This window comes from Leucoraja erinacea, chromosome 10 (assembly GCF_028641065.1).
Source record: "Leucoraja erinacea ecotype New England chromosome 10, Leri_hhj_1, whole genome shotgun sequence".
NCBI lineage: Eukaryota > Metazoa > Chordata > Chondrichthyes > Rajiformes > Rajidae > Leucoraja > Leucoraja erinaceus.
In genome coordinates this window covers 18,120,555-18,138,753 of record NC_073386.1, presented here as the reverse complement: position 1 = coordinate 18,138,753, position 18,199 = coordinate 18,120,555, and the positions used below count along the sequence as shown (strand labels likewise).

At 41.9% G+C, this 18,199-nt stretch overlaps 1 long non-coding RNA gene across 1 annotated transcript in view; it reads left to right on the top strand.

Annotated features, from left to right (window-relative positions):
• LOC129700859 (uncharacterized) overlaps positions 1–16,295 on the top strand; it is a 28,497-nt gene extending 12,202 nt beyond the window's left edge. The window contains exons 2-3 of the long non-coding RNA XR_008724113.1: positions 9,123–9,187; positions 10,803–16,295. This is a non-coding gene — a long non-coding RNA (uncharacterized LOC129700859). The remainder of the gene's footprint in view (positions 1–9,122; positions 9,188–10,802) is intronic.
• The last annotated feature ends 1,904 nt before the right edge of the window (positions 16,296–18,199 follow it).

Sequence of the window (18,199 nt, the reverse complement as noted above, 5' to 3'; positions counted from 1 at the left end):
AGGGACAAGCGACATTTCGGGTTGGAACCCTTCTTCAGGCTGCTCAACTAAATCATGCCCATAGACTTAGACAAACCTGACAAAGAACAGGACTTGCACTTTGCCACAAACTTAAACTTCCAGGAGAAACATAGCAAAATAAAAAATTGGTGCAGGAGTAGGCCATTCAGCCCTTCGAGCCAGCCCCGCCGTTCAATATGATCATGGCTGATCATCCTAAATCAGTATCCCATTCCAGCTTTCTCCCCATATTCCTTGATTCCGTTAGCCTTATGAGCTATATCTAACTCTCTCTTGAAAACAACGGCAGTTTGCTACGTTTCCTGGCACACTTACCATAAAAAGACGTTCACTTTATTGTGAATTGTGGAAAACCGACTCTGGGGCTGCTGATGGGACAGCATTGATTCCCTATGCCAACAATAAGCATTACATCCAGCAACAATTCATTGCATGCAGCTCTGTGGTAACCCAGCATAAAATCATGGCCTGGTTTCAGGTTTGGTAAACATTCTGGATTGGTCCACTTTGATTCAGAATGGGCTACATTTCAGTTTTGGCTTTCACCCAACCTCGTTGTGCCATCCTCACTTGGATTGCAATTCCTTTCTTCTCACTGTGCATCCTCCATTTTGCTCTTCTAGTCTACCAGGATGCTGTTGCTCAAAGAAAACATTGACCTACAACAACTCAGCAGACCAGATCTCACAATGTTACTTGGAATGGAACTCTATCATCACTGCTGAAGTAAACAGGAAACGTTTCACTCTTGGTTTTCATCCGGGTGGGTGGATGAACCGCAAAAACTATGCGTCTCTTCGGTGAAAGGTCATTTATTACAGGTAGAAAATCCACACATGTCTTTTCAATAACATTTAAAACATAACAATTCATTGAAGCCTACGATCAATACAAAAAGCTGAAGTAACTCCACTGAGACAGGCAGCACCTCTGGAGAGAAGGAATGTTGACGTTTCGGGTCGAGACCCTTCTTCAGACCAGGACCTGACCTTCACACCCACACTGTGTAGGCTTCAAGTCTTTCAACGTCAGAGTGACGGCAATGACATTGAACACGAAGGAACATGACTCTTCTGTCAGCAGAATTGAGCTCAGAACATGGTTTCACATGATGTGCAGTGCAGTGCTCACTTTCATGTCTCCTTTTACACTGCATGTCTCCAGATCATCCTCTTAAAAACTCAGATTAGTTGGCGTAATCAAGTCCGTTTGGCTTTGATAACCCCACAGCCACAGAAACGTTGACCTTGTTTCTCCCTCCACAGGTGCATCCTAATCTGCTGAGCAAGCCCACCATTTGTTCTTCTTATGTCAGAGTATCCACTGTAACTCAGGGAACTTCCTAGTCATGATTTATGTTGCAAATCATCGTTACAGGTGCAGTCTGCTGAAGTGCTGCTTAGACAAAAAAATTAACATAAAGATTTACGATCTCATCAGAACAGCCACGAGGAGAATCCTGGCCTCGTTAGGTTTGTGTCTGCATCGTGTACTTGCTACACTTATGTTGGATGCTCTTCATACCAATGTTTGCTTTAGAAATAATGCATTACTCCATGGACAGGGGGCAGAAGAGGTTCATCAGGTTGTTCCAGAGTTTGGAGAGCATTGGCTACAAGGTTGGATAATTTCCTCTGGAACGTTGGAGTCTGACAGAAGTCTACAAGATTATGAGAGGCATAGATTGGGTAGATAGTCAGAGTTCAGTTCCCAGGATGGGAATGTCAAATGCGAGAGGGCATAGGTCCAAGGTGAGAGGGGGAAAGTTTAAAAGAGATTTACAAGGCAAGCTTTTTTTTAAACACAAGGAATGGTAGATGTCTGGAATGTGCTATCAGGGGATGTGGTGGACACAGGTATAAAAGCACCATTGAAGAGGCATTAAACCAGACACATGAACAGGCAAGGAATAGAGAGATACAGACCATATATCGATGGATGGGAGTAGTTAGATTGGCATCATGGTCAGTGCAGACATTGTGCACTGTTCTTGTGTTGTACTTTTCTATGTTCCACGTACTCAGCACTGACATTTTATCTAGCAAGTAGAAATTTGGGGTGGCACAGTGGGGCAGCGGTAGAGTTGCTGCCTTACAGCACCGGAAACCCGGGTTTGGTCCTAACTTTGGGTGCTATCTATACAAAGTTTGTTACTTCTCCCTGTGACCATGTGGGTTTAATCCAAGTACTCCAGTTTCCTCACACACTCCAAAGATGTTAAGGTTGGTAGGTTAATTGGCTTCAGTAAACTTGTAAATTGTCTTGTGTAGGATAGAGATAGCGTAAGGGGTGGTCGCTGGTCGGCGCGGACTCGGTGGGCCGAAGGGCCTATTTCCGCACTCTAAAGTTGCTCTAAAGTTTAAAGTAAACTATAAATAACTGCATCTTGTCTTTCCAACAGATGCGAGGTAGAGCTGCATTAATAAATTCAGAACTGATTTTTGCTTTATTCTACTAAAATTTAATATATAGATTTTGAAAAAAATACTGACATCAGTCAAAAGTGGCTGTTAAAGTCAGCAGTTTAAATGTTATAGTCAGCATCATTTTGAATCTGCTATAAATCCATTGTATTTAAATGGGTTAAAACAAGGACTTGCTGCATTTTTATAAAGGGAACTTGTAAATATATTTTATGGACAACCAATCTGACACGGTTACCCTGTATTTAGCTATATATCATATATCATGTATATAATGCATTTCGTTGTCTCTGTACTGTACACTGACAATGACAATTAAATTAAATTGAATTGAATTAACCATATATCATCCTCTCCGGTTCAGCTCAGATTTTGTAAAATGTTAATCTCAGATAGAAATCTAAGATAAAAAAAAGAAAAAATATTCACAAATGCCTTTTTGCACATTTTTAGAATGCCCCAAATGACAATGAAGTACTTTGGAAAAGTAATGTCAATAGCAAAGCAACAAGCATGCATATACAGATGCTCCCAACAAACAGAAATCTCATAATGATCATGTAATCAATTCTGACGATGTTAATTGAGAGTTAACTATTGGCTAGGGTACAAGAGATATTAATAGTGGTGGACCAAATATCTGCATTTGTGTCATTTTGTGTCTTGTTTTTTGTATACCAGCAACTATAGTTCCTTGATACTCCCGGTAGAGTTAAAGTTCATCACTTGCAGATTTTGATGGGACATTGGACTTTGTCTCAGGAACTGATTCGCTACAATGCAGAGAATTATATTCTGCACTCTGTATCTTCCCCTTATTGTACCTGAGATTCACTTGATTGTATTTATGTATCGTATATCTGATAGGATGGCATGTCAAACAAAACTTGCTTGTCACTGTACCCCGGCACACGTGACAATAATAAATCTAACCTAGCTTTGAGCTTTCACCACCATTGAATAAGATCTTTAACATTAACTCCACTTTCCTGCCCCAACCCCTAACCTTTGATTTTTCATGTAGTTCAAAAATATTATAGTTCACTGAATACTATTCCATGGGATAGAGAATCCCAAAGATTTGCAACCCTCCGAGAGAAGAGGTGTCTTGTTGTTATAATTAGCTTACGCCTTTCCAAAGATTTGCCTCTACATCCAGACTCCCCACTAGGGAAAATATCTGTACATCCTCCAATCTATCAGGCCCCTTCAGAATCTCAAATATCTTCATAACCTTTCGTTCTTCAAAATGACACAGAATATAGACCAAATTTGCAGAAACTTTAATTTTAATTTCATTGTCCCATGAATTCACCAATTGGTAAAATTTAATTGAAATCCAGCTAAAACAAGTACGTCCTTTCTTAAATATGGCAATTTAAAACTGCAGCTGATATTCCAAGTGTTGTATCAAAGCCTGTTTTAGTAACAGGGCTTCTCTACTCTTATACTCCAAACCTCTGGAAGACCAACATAGACTGCCTTTTCAAATACTTGTACCATGTCAGCTAGTTATATCCTCAAAGAGCTCCAATGAGGACCATTTTTGCTCTGTGTAGTCTTCTTGTGTCGAGTCCACACACAAGATTAGAAGTTGTGCAGTCAAAGCTGAACACACTTTTTGGCATCTGCATGCAATGGTGCTTCTTGTGCGTGGTGGTGGAAAGATTGGTGGAAACAGGGCCGCGACGTGAACGCTCTTTCCTTGACCCCTGCTCTGTGTAATCATGTTACATTACTTCAGGCATCTTCTTAATAACAAATTCTAACAATTGCCAATGATAAATCTCAGGGCACTTGATCTATATTTCCTTACTTTCTCTCTCCCTCTTTGACTGGAAGTTGGTAAATTTGTGATCCTTCATTCAGCTGGAAACTTTCCAGAAGGTAAGCAATTTTGCAACCAAAATATCCATCAACTCTGCAGACACTACTTTTAAAACCAAAGCTTGCAGGCCATCATTCTGGGAGATATGTCACTTAATCCGTTTTGTTTGTCTACTTCTCTTCAGTCACATGCTATTTATAATTTTCTGTGCCTCCGATTTATTTTTATCGGCAATGACCATTATTCTGTTCACTGAAAGCATATCAATATTGTGAAGACAGCTAAGATATTTGCTTGATGCCTTTGCAATTTCCTTATTTCCATTATAAATTCCAAAGTCTAAAGCTTTGTTGTATATTTATAGAAACTCCCACTGTCTGATGTTTTATTTGCTACCAATTTACTTTCACTACCTATTTTCTCTATCCTTTTTTAAAATCACCTTTTTTTGGCCACTAAAATGTTCCACTTCTCATGCTAGCCACCACACTGTTACATTATAAGTGTTTCCTTTTCATCTAATGCCATTCTGAACAATTTTAGTTATACATGGTTAGAATACCGTTTGTGTGGGAAATGTTACAAAATGTTCGGGCGGCATGGTGGTGCAGCGGTAGAGTTGCTGCTTTACAGCGAACGCAACGCCGGAGACCTAGGTTCGATCCCGACTATGAGTGCTGTCTGTACGGAGTTTGTACGTTCACCCCGTGACCGGCATGGGTTTTCTCCAGGTGCTCCAGTTTCCTCCCACACTCCAAAGGCGTACAGGTATGTAGGTTAATTGGCTTGGTAAATGTAAAAATTGTCCCTAGTGGGTGTAGGATAGTGTTAAAATGTGGGGATCGCTGGTCGGCGCGGACCCGGTGGGCCAAAGGTCCTATTTCCGCATTCTATCTCTAAACTAAACTAAAAAAAGAAATAAAGTTATCTTTTTCTTTTAAATGATTTTTATAAATGTTTCTCTCGCATCAAATAATTTACTCTAATTTCCAAATCTAGTTTACTCAGTTTCAAATTTAAGGTCCACTTTGGGACTTCCTTTTATCATTCTCAAGCTACAAAATATAATTAATGATAATTGTGCCCATGTGCCCAGGTCAAAGAAAACTTGTTTCTCGGTTTGACCCATGATGTACTTGTTTGGGAAATGTATTCAAATGTGTACAATGATCTTCTCAAGATTACCTTTCCCAATTATTTCTCCAGTCTATCTGAAGATTAAGACGTCCAAGATAATTGCATTCTCTTTCTTCCTGATTTATATTCTGTCCAGTATTGTCTGCAGGATTATTGATAACTCCTGCTGATGTTTTCTTCTATCTTATTTCATATTTTCACAGGATCTGATTCTTCAATATTGAGCGAAAAAAAATCTGAACCCAGATCTTTTCCCAGTAATGACCTTCTTGATATTCTTTGTTAACAGAGTCACACCATCACTTCCCCAGCCCCTCTTGTTTCCATTTTGGCTCTCTAAAGGATCAGGCGGTATGGAGAGAAGGCAGGTACAGGATACTGAGTTGGATGATCAGCCATGATCATATTGAATGGCGGTGCAGGCTCGAAGGGCCGAATGGCCTACTCCTGCACCTATTGTCTATGTTTCTATGTTTCTATCTTGTCAATTTTAATTAAAAAATACTGCAGGTGCTGAAAATCAGAGAAAAATATTTGATGCCCCCATTAGTATTCAATCCCTATCTACTGGCTTTCACCAATTTATGAATATAAATACCAATTTTTTTAATGTATTTTTGCTATAATGCCATTTACCCTGAATGCATGTCCTCAATGTATTACAGTGAAAAATAGTCAGAATAAAGAGTTCCAAAATATTCAATGCCTTTCACAGACTCTTTACAATTTACAAAATTCTCCTCAAATCGTTTCAGGAACACAAATTAAGGACCATCTGTGCTTAATAGACCATCTATTAGATATCATCCAAATATCTGTGCTATCAAGTTATCCATTTAGATAGAAATGCATTGTGCATTCGGATGAGCCTTATTACTACCAGTTTTCTCTTCTCTGACCCCATTTGCCACAGTACTGTTTCTGTCACAATCTGCTTGTCATTGCCAATGTTGTTACACTGCACAATCCCTTTGCCTTTCTATCTTAACATTCTAAACTTTCCTTCAGTTAAACACGACTGTCATCCACACCTTTTGGTTTAAAGTTTTATCTATGTGATGCTAGCTATTTAGTTCACCAAGGACGATGATGCAGATCAATGCAGGCGAAGTCCATCCAAACAGAATACCACCGATACCAGTGGCCAACAGATTGAAACCCCTTTCCCTTTCCCAGCCTGGTACCATTCTGAATCATGCATTCATCACCCACATCAGTTTAACATTATTCCAATGTGCGTACTCAAAGGTCGTAACCTAAAGATTTGCCTTCATTGACTTTGTGGCTCTGCTTGCAAATTTTGACCCAAGCTTTTCACTTTTGCATCAGTAGCACAAGTCATAACCTAGATGGACAGCTGGAGCTGTATTCTTCATTTTCCACTGCAACCTTGTCTCTGACCTTTAAGCAGGTATATGACCATGGTACGGTGTCTATGCATAGATTACGCTGTCCCATTTGCCATATTGCTAATACAGGCTACATTGGATTAGAAGCTTCTCATCCTGGCACAGAGGGCAAAGGTTTCCCATTACTCATCACTGATGCCATTGTCTATATTAATTAATGAAGATGAAGTAATGTGTGTACCAGCAACATGGCTATTTCATTGAACTCCAATTTCTCTATGCCAAAATCCGTCACTACTGCTCCTTCCTGGGAATAGGCAATTGTTGGGTGACCTTTAAATTTTAGCAGCTACCTTTTTAATTTAGTTTTAGTTTAGAGATACAGCATAGAAACAGGCCCTTCGCCCCACTGAGTCCATGCCGACCAGCAATCACCCCTACACTAGTTCTATCCTACACATTAGGAACAATTTTACAGAAGCCAATTAACCTACAAACCTGCATGTCTTTGGAACGTGAGAGAAAACTGGAGCCCTCGGAGAAAACCCCCGTGGTCACAGAGAGAACACGCAAACTCCACACAGACATCACCCGAGGTCAGGATTGAACTTGGGCCTCTGGTCCTGCGAGGCAGCAACTCAAACGTTGTGCCACTGTGCCGCCCACAGTTTTTTATGAATTGTTTGCCTACTCTTGTCTATTGAGATTCAGCCAATCTCCAGTGATAAAAATGGAAAATTCTAGGAGTCATTTTTCGCATTTTATCATTGAGACTCAATACATGATCAAGAAAGGCTAAAATCTGTCAACTATTTTAATTCTAAACAGGCCCAGGATCTCATCTCGGCAGATAGACAGTAAACAAGGTGTCTGATTGTGTTTGATTAACCACTTTCATTAATAAGTGTTTACTCACACACTGCAGTGGCTAACCACTACAAGGCTCAGCAGACAGACCCCAGCAGGTAGAGAGCTGAATGACGAAGTCTTCACTTTGTCAGATGTCAACTACATTTGGTAGAACGTACTCAATAACATGTTGCTTGAGTCACAGACGGGAGGAAAACAACCACAAAGGTCACGTGGGCGGTGACATTTAATAAGTAATGACATAACAGCCTTGGTATATTGGTGGGCTTCAGTCTTTCTCTTTCATGCAATGGGGTTGATTCTATGCTCTTTGTTGGAACAAAACAATGTGTGATTACCTTGTGTGGACATCCAAGGATGTCAAGAATCAAGTCAAGAGTGTTTTATTGTCATATGTCCAAGATAGAACAATGAAATTAGCAGCACAACAGAATATGTAAACATAGTACATGTTAAATATAATAACGAGAGGAAAGCAAAAGTTCAGTGTGTGTATACCCATACTCACAAATATATATATATATATACTAGACTAAGTGGGACCCGCTGGGTCCCAGCATCGCGCGGGAGGGCTGGTCCCCCGATGCAATATTCCACCTCTCCACCAATTCCTAAATTGGTGGCCAGTGGGGGGGGGGGGGGGGGGGGGGGGGGGGGGCTTCTGGAGCACTAGTTTGGTGTTGTGGTCTGAAGGGACTGGTTTCCAGAGGGCTAGTATGGACCTTGGGCACTGAATGGATTATTGGGCTGTCGGCTCAGTTACTCAAGCCTGTTGTGCTGGCAGCTTACTCACTCGCGGCTGGTGGGCTGGCAGTTGACTCACGGCTATTTCTTGAAATTCCATTTCAAGCAGGGTGCAAGGTCACCAAATTCAAGTGCAGTTTCATACCATTTCACACAGGGTGCAAGGCTACTAAAGACAGCGAGACGTCTCCTCCTCCATCTTGCAGAGACCGAATCACACCCACACTTCTGGGTTTTATAGTCCCTCCCCCTCCCTCCAGAAGGGGCGTGGCCTTCATGGTGTGATTGACAGGAGAATCTGAACATTTTTTAAACACTAATAATTCTTTTATTTTTCATCGATGGGAAAAATCCTCGGCACCTGATGAGCGGAATCAATATAAAGCGCAAACAGGAAGTGTTAGATTAGAATTAGATTAGACTTTTAATTATATAGAAGGCAATGCAACTTTAATTGGGCAAGGCAACTTTAATTAGGCAAGGCAACTTTAAATAGGCAAGGCATCTTTAATTAGGCAAGGCAACTTTAATTAGGCAACACAGCTTTAGCATTTCCAAACCAAAGGCAACACAGCTTTAAAATTTCCAAAACAAAGCCAACACAGCTTTAGCATTTCCAAACTATATTTTCAAACCACATTAAGGCCACTGACAGGTCAGTAAAACCACTCACAGTTTAGTAGACATGTGTTCAGTGTTATTCACAGCTCAGACTGAGAGATGTGACCCTCTCGCTCCCCCATCTTGCAGAGACTGGCTGAGGCACTCAACACTTCCGGGTTTTATAGTCCCTTCGGAAGGGGCGTGGCCTTCAGGTGAGAGAATCGCAACATTTTTTAAACACTAATAACTCTTTTATTTTTCATCGATGGGAAAAATCCTCTTGTCCTGCGCAGCAGAAGTGGACCCTGAGTAAGATGGCCAAAAATCACAGCCGTAAGTGACAGCGTTTTTACTAAAATCAATATACAGAACAACAGGACCCGAAACATCACCCATTCCTTCTATCCAGAGGTGCTGCCTGTCCCGCTGAGTTACGCCAGCATTTTGTGTCCATAACGAGTACTGTAATGGTTGGGATAACGTCCTTCATGCATCATTTACAGTGATGGCATTAGAATAGGTGGAATCTACGATGAAGTGCAGCTTGTTTCCCAGATATGATTACAGTGCAGAAAATACGCATATTATCACTTCAAGTGGTGAAATATGGTTAGTAAAATACTAATTGCTGAAAGCTCGCAGATGGTGAGCACAATTATTTCATTGTAACAAAATAAAGAATTGGACCTGAGGAAACCGAATCCATGCTGTCAAATCTATCAGCTCTCTAGTTATCAATGTCACAAAAAGCCCTGACTCTCATCGACATTAACATTTACATTATTTATACCGTACAATGTGAAATTGAATTAAAAAAATCTATTCCTCCTTTATCTTATATTATATAATTACTTTTATTTAAAAAATTAAGATAAATATACAAATTAGCATAATCAAAGACTGCCTATGTTGACAGTTTCACAAACAACGATCATCAAATGACCATAATGCCAGCTTTATCAACAAAACACTCAACTTCCCGCGGCAACCAGCGTTCACAGAAGGCCTCCAAAGTCCCCATGGACACCGTGTGTTCCCACTCCAGGGACATGCGGGCACGGACGTCAACCCTGGTGCGGCCGTCGGCTACCTGCTGCCTGGACCCACGAATGGCCATCTTGGCCAGGCCCAGGAGCAGATGGACAAGGAAATCCCCCCCTCCCACCCGACCTTCCCCCCTCTGAACCGGGAGCCCAAATATCAGGAGCGTGGGGCTAAAATGCAGCCAATACTTGAGGAACTGCCCCTTCAGATTCCTCTATTCCTCCTGGGAGCTCATTAAGAACTGCAGACATTACTCCAGCCGTCAGTCAGTATCACAGCTGCACCAAATGAATTTTGTCAAACATGAGGAAATAAGAATATGATCATAGGTGGGATCTGGAGGTGATAAATATCTGATTATAACACAAAGTTCCGGAGGAACACAGCTGGTCAGGCAGCAGCTGTGAAGGGAGGATCTGAGTGAGTCAGGTAGCATCCGTGGAGGGAATAGATAGATGACATTTCAGATTTCTTTGGTCTGAAGAAGGGTCCTGACCCTAAACGTTGCCTGTTCATTCCCTCCATATGTGCTGCCCAATCTGGTGAGTTCCTCTTGCACTTTGTGTTTTGCTCATGATTCCAGCCTCTGTGGTTCCTTGTGTCCACAAATAGCTGATAAAGTTGGAAACTCAAATGCCACAGAATTCCATTTTAATTTTCTTTATCTTTCACCTTATTAAGTTGCATAAAGCTGTTTGGTTCCTCGTGGTTTACTTAATGAATGAATGATACTTTATTGTCACATGTACCTAGGTACAGTGAAATACTTTGTTTTGCCTACAGCCTAGGCAGTACACAAGTGTCGCCACGTGTTGGCGGAAGCTGGGAAGCCCCGAAGACCGGTGAGTTGAGGGAGGAGCAGCTGTTGACGATGGATGTGAGGAGAAGGACTGGTAGGAGAGGGACTTGGTTATTACCTCCAGCAACTTCAAAGTCGGCTGCAGGAGGTGCCCCGGGATACAGGGGCGGATGGACGGCAGAGGAGAAGGACGCTTGGTCACAGGACTGCAGGCTTCTTGGATCGCGGGCGAACCAGGACTTCTAACATGTGGCCTGGACTTTGGACTGTTTGTGTTTTCTGTTTTTTTAAATATTTTAACCAGCGGCAAAACTGCGGTAACTGTGCATTTGTGGTTGTGCAAATGAATTGTGCATACGTAAGAATAAAGAACCATTGAAAATTGCAATCATGAAATAACACCTTCTCATTAGCATCCTGCCAAGAGATCAGTCTCGTGGAGGCAAATTACAATTGTCCTAACTTCTCAAGTTTCATTAAAACCAAAATATCTAAAAGAGCAGCAATAATTAATGCACAGAATGGGAATTTCCTTCCAACATTTTAAGTACAATGCAAAATCCTTCTGGCATCAGGGCTGTTGCACTTTGGAACTCCATCTGGCAAATAAAAAAAACAATATCTGCAAAAAAGAAATGGTCACAAAATAAATCTTATGCCACAGTTTTGGAAGGTTCCATTAGCTTATAGTGTACTTGTATATTTCTTCCTTCAATGACAATGATGCTATGCGCTTGGATGTTACCATAAGAATGTATTTGTTCCCGCTTCATAGATTCGGATCCATTATAAATTATAGTAGAATTAAGCCATTCAGCCCATCGAGTCCACTCCGCCATTCAATCATGGCTGATCTCTGCCTCCTAATCCCATTTTCCTGCCTTCTCCTCGTAACCCTTGATACCCGTTAGTTCGTTGTACAAACCTTCACTTACTCTCAACCACTACGATTTCATCGGAAAAACAACTTGCAACAACAAATGTAATGTATGTGTTGTGCTCTTCCCCCGATGCACTTCGCTGTGGTCTCAACCACCTCTGCACCATGTCACTTGTGCAGCAAGCACACACTTCAAATTATGCCATTTAATAATGCTTAGCGTAAATTTCTGCTGATAAGCTTCACAATAATCAATGCATCCTTGAGAGGGGACGACTGGGATTTCTAATGATCCAGTAGCAAAGGATTCTCTCTCAAAAAAAAGGGAATTGTTAGTATGAAAATTGTAAACCAGTAAATTTCTACCTCAAATAATGCTCCCGATCTGCTTGAAGTTATCCCAAACTATGCAATTGGGGTCGCCATTGGTCAGGCATTGGCTGAGCAGCTGATTCAAAATTTAGCAGTGGGGGCAAGAGGGATTATCAGTTTTCCAAATCTAGCTTCTTCTATGATTATTAAAAATTCAATCTATGTTCAAATCAAACAAAGGCCTTACCCAGGGTTATCTACGACTTGACCTTCAGAACCACAACTCTGCTTTGACTGCTATTTCGCGCTCCCCAAAGCATGGACAAATCAGAAGACCATAAGACATAGGAGCAGAATTAGGCCATTCAGCCCAACGAGTCTGTTATGCTATTCAATCATGGCTGAACGTTTTTACCTCTCAACCTGATTCTCAAGAAATACACCTGGCCTAGGATAATTGAGTGGATTCCCTCCTTCACACATGCATAACATGGCTCATGTAAACTGAGAACTTCTTGCAAAGGCCTGGGTGAAAAAATAAATATTAACCATTTTTAGTTTAGTTTATGGATACAGCGCGAGAACAGGCCCTTTGGCCCAACAAATCCGCGCCGACCAGCGATCCCCACACGCTAACATATCCTGGACATACTAGAGACAATTTACAATCATACCAAGCCAATTAACCTACAGACTGTACATCTTTGGAGTGTGGGAGGAAACCAGAGAAAACCACGCAGGTCGCGGGGAGAACGTACAAACTCTGTACAGACAGTACCCATATTCAAGATCGGACCCGGGTCTCTGGCGGCGTAAGTATATTAATTGTTCCATTATAAGTTGCAGATGCAGGTGTGCAGAGCAGTCTTATAGGAACTTTTTTTTGAATGCTCATCATAAATGACTCTTTTGTGAGCAGCTGTATTTCAGTGACCTTTTGATACTGAACTGTTTCCACGGCTGTTCAGCACATTACGTCACTACTTCAGGAAGGAACTTGTCGATCTTAGATGTGCAGACACAGGTGGTGCACAATAGCACACATATAGCCCTTTGCAGCTTGACTATGCTCTCAGAATTCAGAGATATCATTGACTAAAACCCATGTCGTATGAATCCAAAAAGCACCAGCGGTTTTCCCAAAAAGACACAACTTTTCAGAGAAAACCCCCCACAAATTTATAGTTTCTGTAAAAAGGATTTTTTTTTTGCTGTTTCATGCTCACAATTGTGATTTTCAATTCAAAACTCTTTCCAGGAAAGGTTGAAAACTAAACTGGAAGGACATTTTTGTAGAAATTCAACATAATTTAAAACAGGATAAAGCTACTTAATCTAGTTCAAGTTCAAGTGAGTTTATTGTCATGTGGCCCTGTATAGGACAATGAAATTCTTGCTTTGTTTAAGCACACAGAAAATAGTAGGCATTTACTACAAAACAGATAAATGTGTCCATATACCATGATATAAATATATACACACATGAATAAATAAAAGTGCAAATAGCAGAAAGTGGTTATTAATAATCAGAGTTTTGTCCGAGCCAGGTTTAATAGCCTGATGGCTGTGGGGAAGTAGCTATTCCTGAACCTGGTTGTTGCAGTCTTCAGGCTCCTGTACCTTCTACCTGAAGGTAGCAGGGAAATGAGTGTGTGGCCAGGATGGTGTGGGTCTTTGATGATACTGCCAGCCTTTTTGAGGCAGTGACTGTGATAAATCCCCTCGATAAAAGGAAGGTGAGAGCCGATGATGGTGTGGGCAGTGTTTACTACTTTTTGTAGTCTTTTCCTCTCCAGGGCGCTCAAATTGCCGAACCAAGCCACGATGCAACCTGTCAGCATGCTCTCTACTGTGCAACTGTAGAAGTTAGAGAGAGTCTTCCTTGACAAACCGACTCTCCGTAATCTTCTCAGGAAGTAGAGGCGCTGATGAGCTTTTTTGATAGTTGCGTTAGTGTTCTCAAACCAGGAAAGATCTTCAGAGATGTGCATGCCCAGGAATTTGAAGCTCTTGACCCTTTCAACCATTAAATGGGGCTGTGGGTCCCCCTCCTACTCCTTCCAAAGTCCACAATCAGTTCATTGGTTTTGCTGGTGTTGAGGGCCAGGTTATTGCACTGGCACCATATGGACAGTTGCTCAATCTCCCTTCTATATTCTGACTCATCCCCATCAGTGATACGCCCCACAATAGTGGTGTCGTCAGCGAACTTGATGATGGAGTTCGCACTGTGGTTGGCTACGCAGTCATGGGTATAGAGTGAGTACAGCAGGGGGCTGAGCACGCAGCCTTGAGGTGCTCCCGTGCTGATTGTTATCGAGGCTGACACATTTCCACCAATACGAACAGACTGTGGTCTGTGGATGAGGAAGTCGAGGATCCAGTTGCAGAGGGATATGCAGAGACCCAGTTCTGCGAGTTTGGTAACCAGTTTGGAGGGGATGATTGTGTTGAATGCCGAGCTGTAATCGATGAATAACAGCCTGACATATGAGTTTTTGTTGTCCAAGTGGTCCAGTGCGGAGTGGAGGGCCAGCGAGATCGCATCCACTGTTGATCTGTTGTGGCGGTAAGCGAACTGCAGTGGGTCCAGGTTTTTGTCGAGGTAGGAGTTGATTTGCTCCATGATCAGCCTCTCAAAGCACTTCATCACCACCAGTGTTAGTGCCACTGGTCGATAGTCATTGAGGCACGTCACCTTACTCTTCTTGGGCACGGGTATAATTGATGATAGGCATGATCAACCCCAAAGAGATGTGCAAACAGTGTGATTTAGAAGATTGGAACTGTAAAGATTTATTTTCAAAAAATATTTCACCAAATTGGATTCCAAATATTTGCTATACCCTTCGCTCCATTAGAGAATGATGTTGTCAAACTGAAGAGGGTACAGAAAAGATTTACAAGAATGTCGGCTGGGCTAGAGGGTCTGAGCTACAGGGAGAGGTTGAGTAGGCTGGGACTCTATTCCTTGGAGCGCAGGAGGATGAAGGGTGATCTTATTGAGATGTATAAAATCATAAGAGAAATAAATTGGGAAGATGCACAGAGTCTCTTGCCCAGAGTAGGTGAATCGAGGACCAGGTTTAAGGTGACGGGGAAAAGATTTAATACGAATCTGAGGGGTAACATTTTCACACAAAGGGTGCTGGAGGAGGTTGAGGCAGGGTCTATCCCAACATTTAAGAAACAGTTGGACAGGTACATGGATAGGACAGGTTTGGAGGGATATGGACCAAACGCGGGCTGTTGGGACTAGTGTAACTGTGACATGTTGGCCAGTGTGGGCAAGTTAGGCTGAAGGGCCTGTTTCTACACTGTATCACTATATGACACTATGACAGAAAGCTCATAGAAGCTTTGGAGACGGTGCAGAAGATGTTAACCAGAATGTTGCCTGGATTAGAGGATATTAGCTATAAGCAAAGGTTGGAAAAACTCAGATAGTTTTGTCTGGAGCATCAGAGACTGAGGAGAGACCCAACAGAACTATATACAAATTGTGAGAGACATACATAGGGTAGAGTCAAAACTGTTATTCCAGGGTGGAAATGTCAAGGACTAGAGGGCATAGCTTTAAGATGAGTGGGACAATGTTTAAAGGAGATGTGTGAGGCAAGATTTTCTTTTTACATTGAGAATGGTGGATGCCTGAAATGCGTTGCCAAGGATGGTGGTATTGGCAGACATGATAGTGGCATTTAAGAGACTTTTACATAGATAAATAGATTTCTAGGGAATGGAGGGGTATTGGACCACATGCAGGCAGAGGAGATTAGTCTAACCTGGCATCATGTCTGGTGTAAGTATTCGATGTTTTGTATTCTATATTCACAGCTGGCTGCAAACTAAATTCAATGATCACAGCCAGAGCAAGGGCGATAGAAAGAAAAAGCCCAATTGTTTGTACATTGCCCAGATGTCTATGCAATGACATTTTGAGCATGCATAAAGGAAAGAAGAAGGAAATAAATGCAATAAACAAGGGACAGGGCAGAGAAGGTGGCAGAGTTATATTTGCTGGGATGTGGTTTCACTGAGTGCAGGTCCTGTTAAAAGTAGGGCAATCACAATTTTAATGCTGCTTTCAGGAAGGTATAAATCCTCAAAAGATACACATGGGGTTCCCTCCTGCTATCCAAAGTTGATCCGGAGTTTGGAGAGGAATGGGTAAAGAAATTGTTCTCTGGGGAAGATGAGAAGCTTCTGCCTACCAATACTCACAAACATTTACCTAAACATTCCAGGAAATGCACCAGCAAACAAGCATATGTAAGAGCCAATCTTTTCATTTTAGAGCAGTGATCACGACCATTATCGGCTCTTCCAAAAGCTACCAGCACTAACATAATACTTGTAAACAGGACCATTCTGCAGAACTCAAATGCATTACAACATTAACTTACAACAGATAGATCATGGCAACAAACTAAGGGACTATGTTTCATGTTCAATTATCTTCACGAAAAGCAAGGTATTAAGAGTCAACATGATTTCCCCAAGTGTCCAGAAACAATTGTACAAATAAACATATCAATAGCTTTTAAATCACAATAGTCCCTTCTCCAAAAGGATAGGCATTTTGCATTTTCTTGGACAGTTGTTTTCTACCAACAATGCATAATATATTCTATTATTCGACTAATATAAAATATATAAGATATCATATATTCTTTATTCGACTAAGGCACATCTGCACTGCTTTTGCATTTTAATTTTGACAATATTTGTCTAATGTGATTTGCTATCTTCAATAACTTTTAAATTTACTCTGGAATAAAGTATATTATCCCTGGTGTTCATCTTTATCTGCGGTGTTATCTTAGGATCTGAAAATGCACAGCTGATTTTTTTCATAGGGCATAGCTGGTTAAATGCTTACTCCTTTATCAGCCATGAGGTGTTGTGGGGAAAATTGGAAAGAGGATTGCTCAAGAAGTTGGTGAGCAATTGTTGGTTTACACTGAGTATAGACACAAAATGCTGGAGTAACTCAGTGGGACAGGCAGCATCTCTGGAGAAAAGGAATTATACTAACACTATCCTGCACACGAGGCTGATCTATCTTTTTCTCTAAATCACATTCTCCTGCCTTCTCCCCATAACCCCTGGCACCCGTACTAATCTCACTACCTTGTGGCCCACCTGGATGTACACCCATTTCTCTCTGTTCCTTTCCCCCCCATCCCCTTCCACTTATATTTCTCCGTCCAGCTACACATTCCACACCTCATTTCCTTGTCCCATACTTTTTGTCCTGTCTCTGGCCATTGTCCAGCCATCTGCCAATCACTTGCTAGGCTTAGTCCTGCCTCCAACTCTCTTCCACCTTTCTCCTCCCCCTCCCCCACCACCATAATCAGGGGGTCCTGTCCCGAAACGTCTCCCATCCATGTTCTCCAGAGTTGTTGTCCGACCTGCTGAGTTACTCCAATGCTTTGCACCTTTGCTGGAAATTCTTGTGTGGTCACATTCACCATATGGAGGGCATGAAGAACACCCACCATTTCGCAGTACAATTAGCATTAAGCGTTTCCTTGCCAGCAAAATCCCTTCCATAAAGTTATTGCAGCCAGAGAACCATGTTAGACAGATTTTGAAACAACATTAGAGAAAGATGAGCAGATGAGCAGAGTAAATTTGTTCGGCATGGACTTGTAGGGCCGAGATGGCCTGTTTCTGTGCTGTAATTGTTATATGGTTATATGTTATATGTGCATTAGATAATAACACATGTGACATATTGTCAGAAGACAAGTGCCAAAGAAATTCCAAACTATCACCATCCCTTTCACCTGGGAGGTACTGAGTAAAAGATGTGTACAAGACCTTTTTTGGCCCACTCCCCCCCCCCCACCAACCCCCCCAACTCCCCCCCCCCCCCCCACCACCCCAGCCTAAGGAAGACGTAACGAAAGGAGACTGTTTTCCAACAGCTGTTTCGAGTGTAGGGCAGCACAGTGTCGCAGTGATAGAGTTGCTGCCTTACAGCGCCAGAGGCCCGGGTTCGATCCTGACTACAGGTGCTGTCTGTACGGAGCTTGTACGTTTTCCCTGTGACCGCGTGGGTTTTCTCCAGGTGCTCCGGTTTCCTCCCACATTCCACATACATACAGGTGAAGGAACTGCAGATGCTGGTTTAAACCGAAGATAGACACAAAAAGCTGGCGTAACTCAGCGGGTCAGACA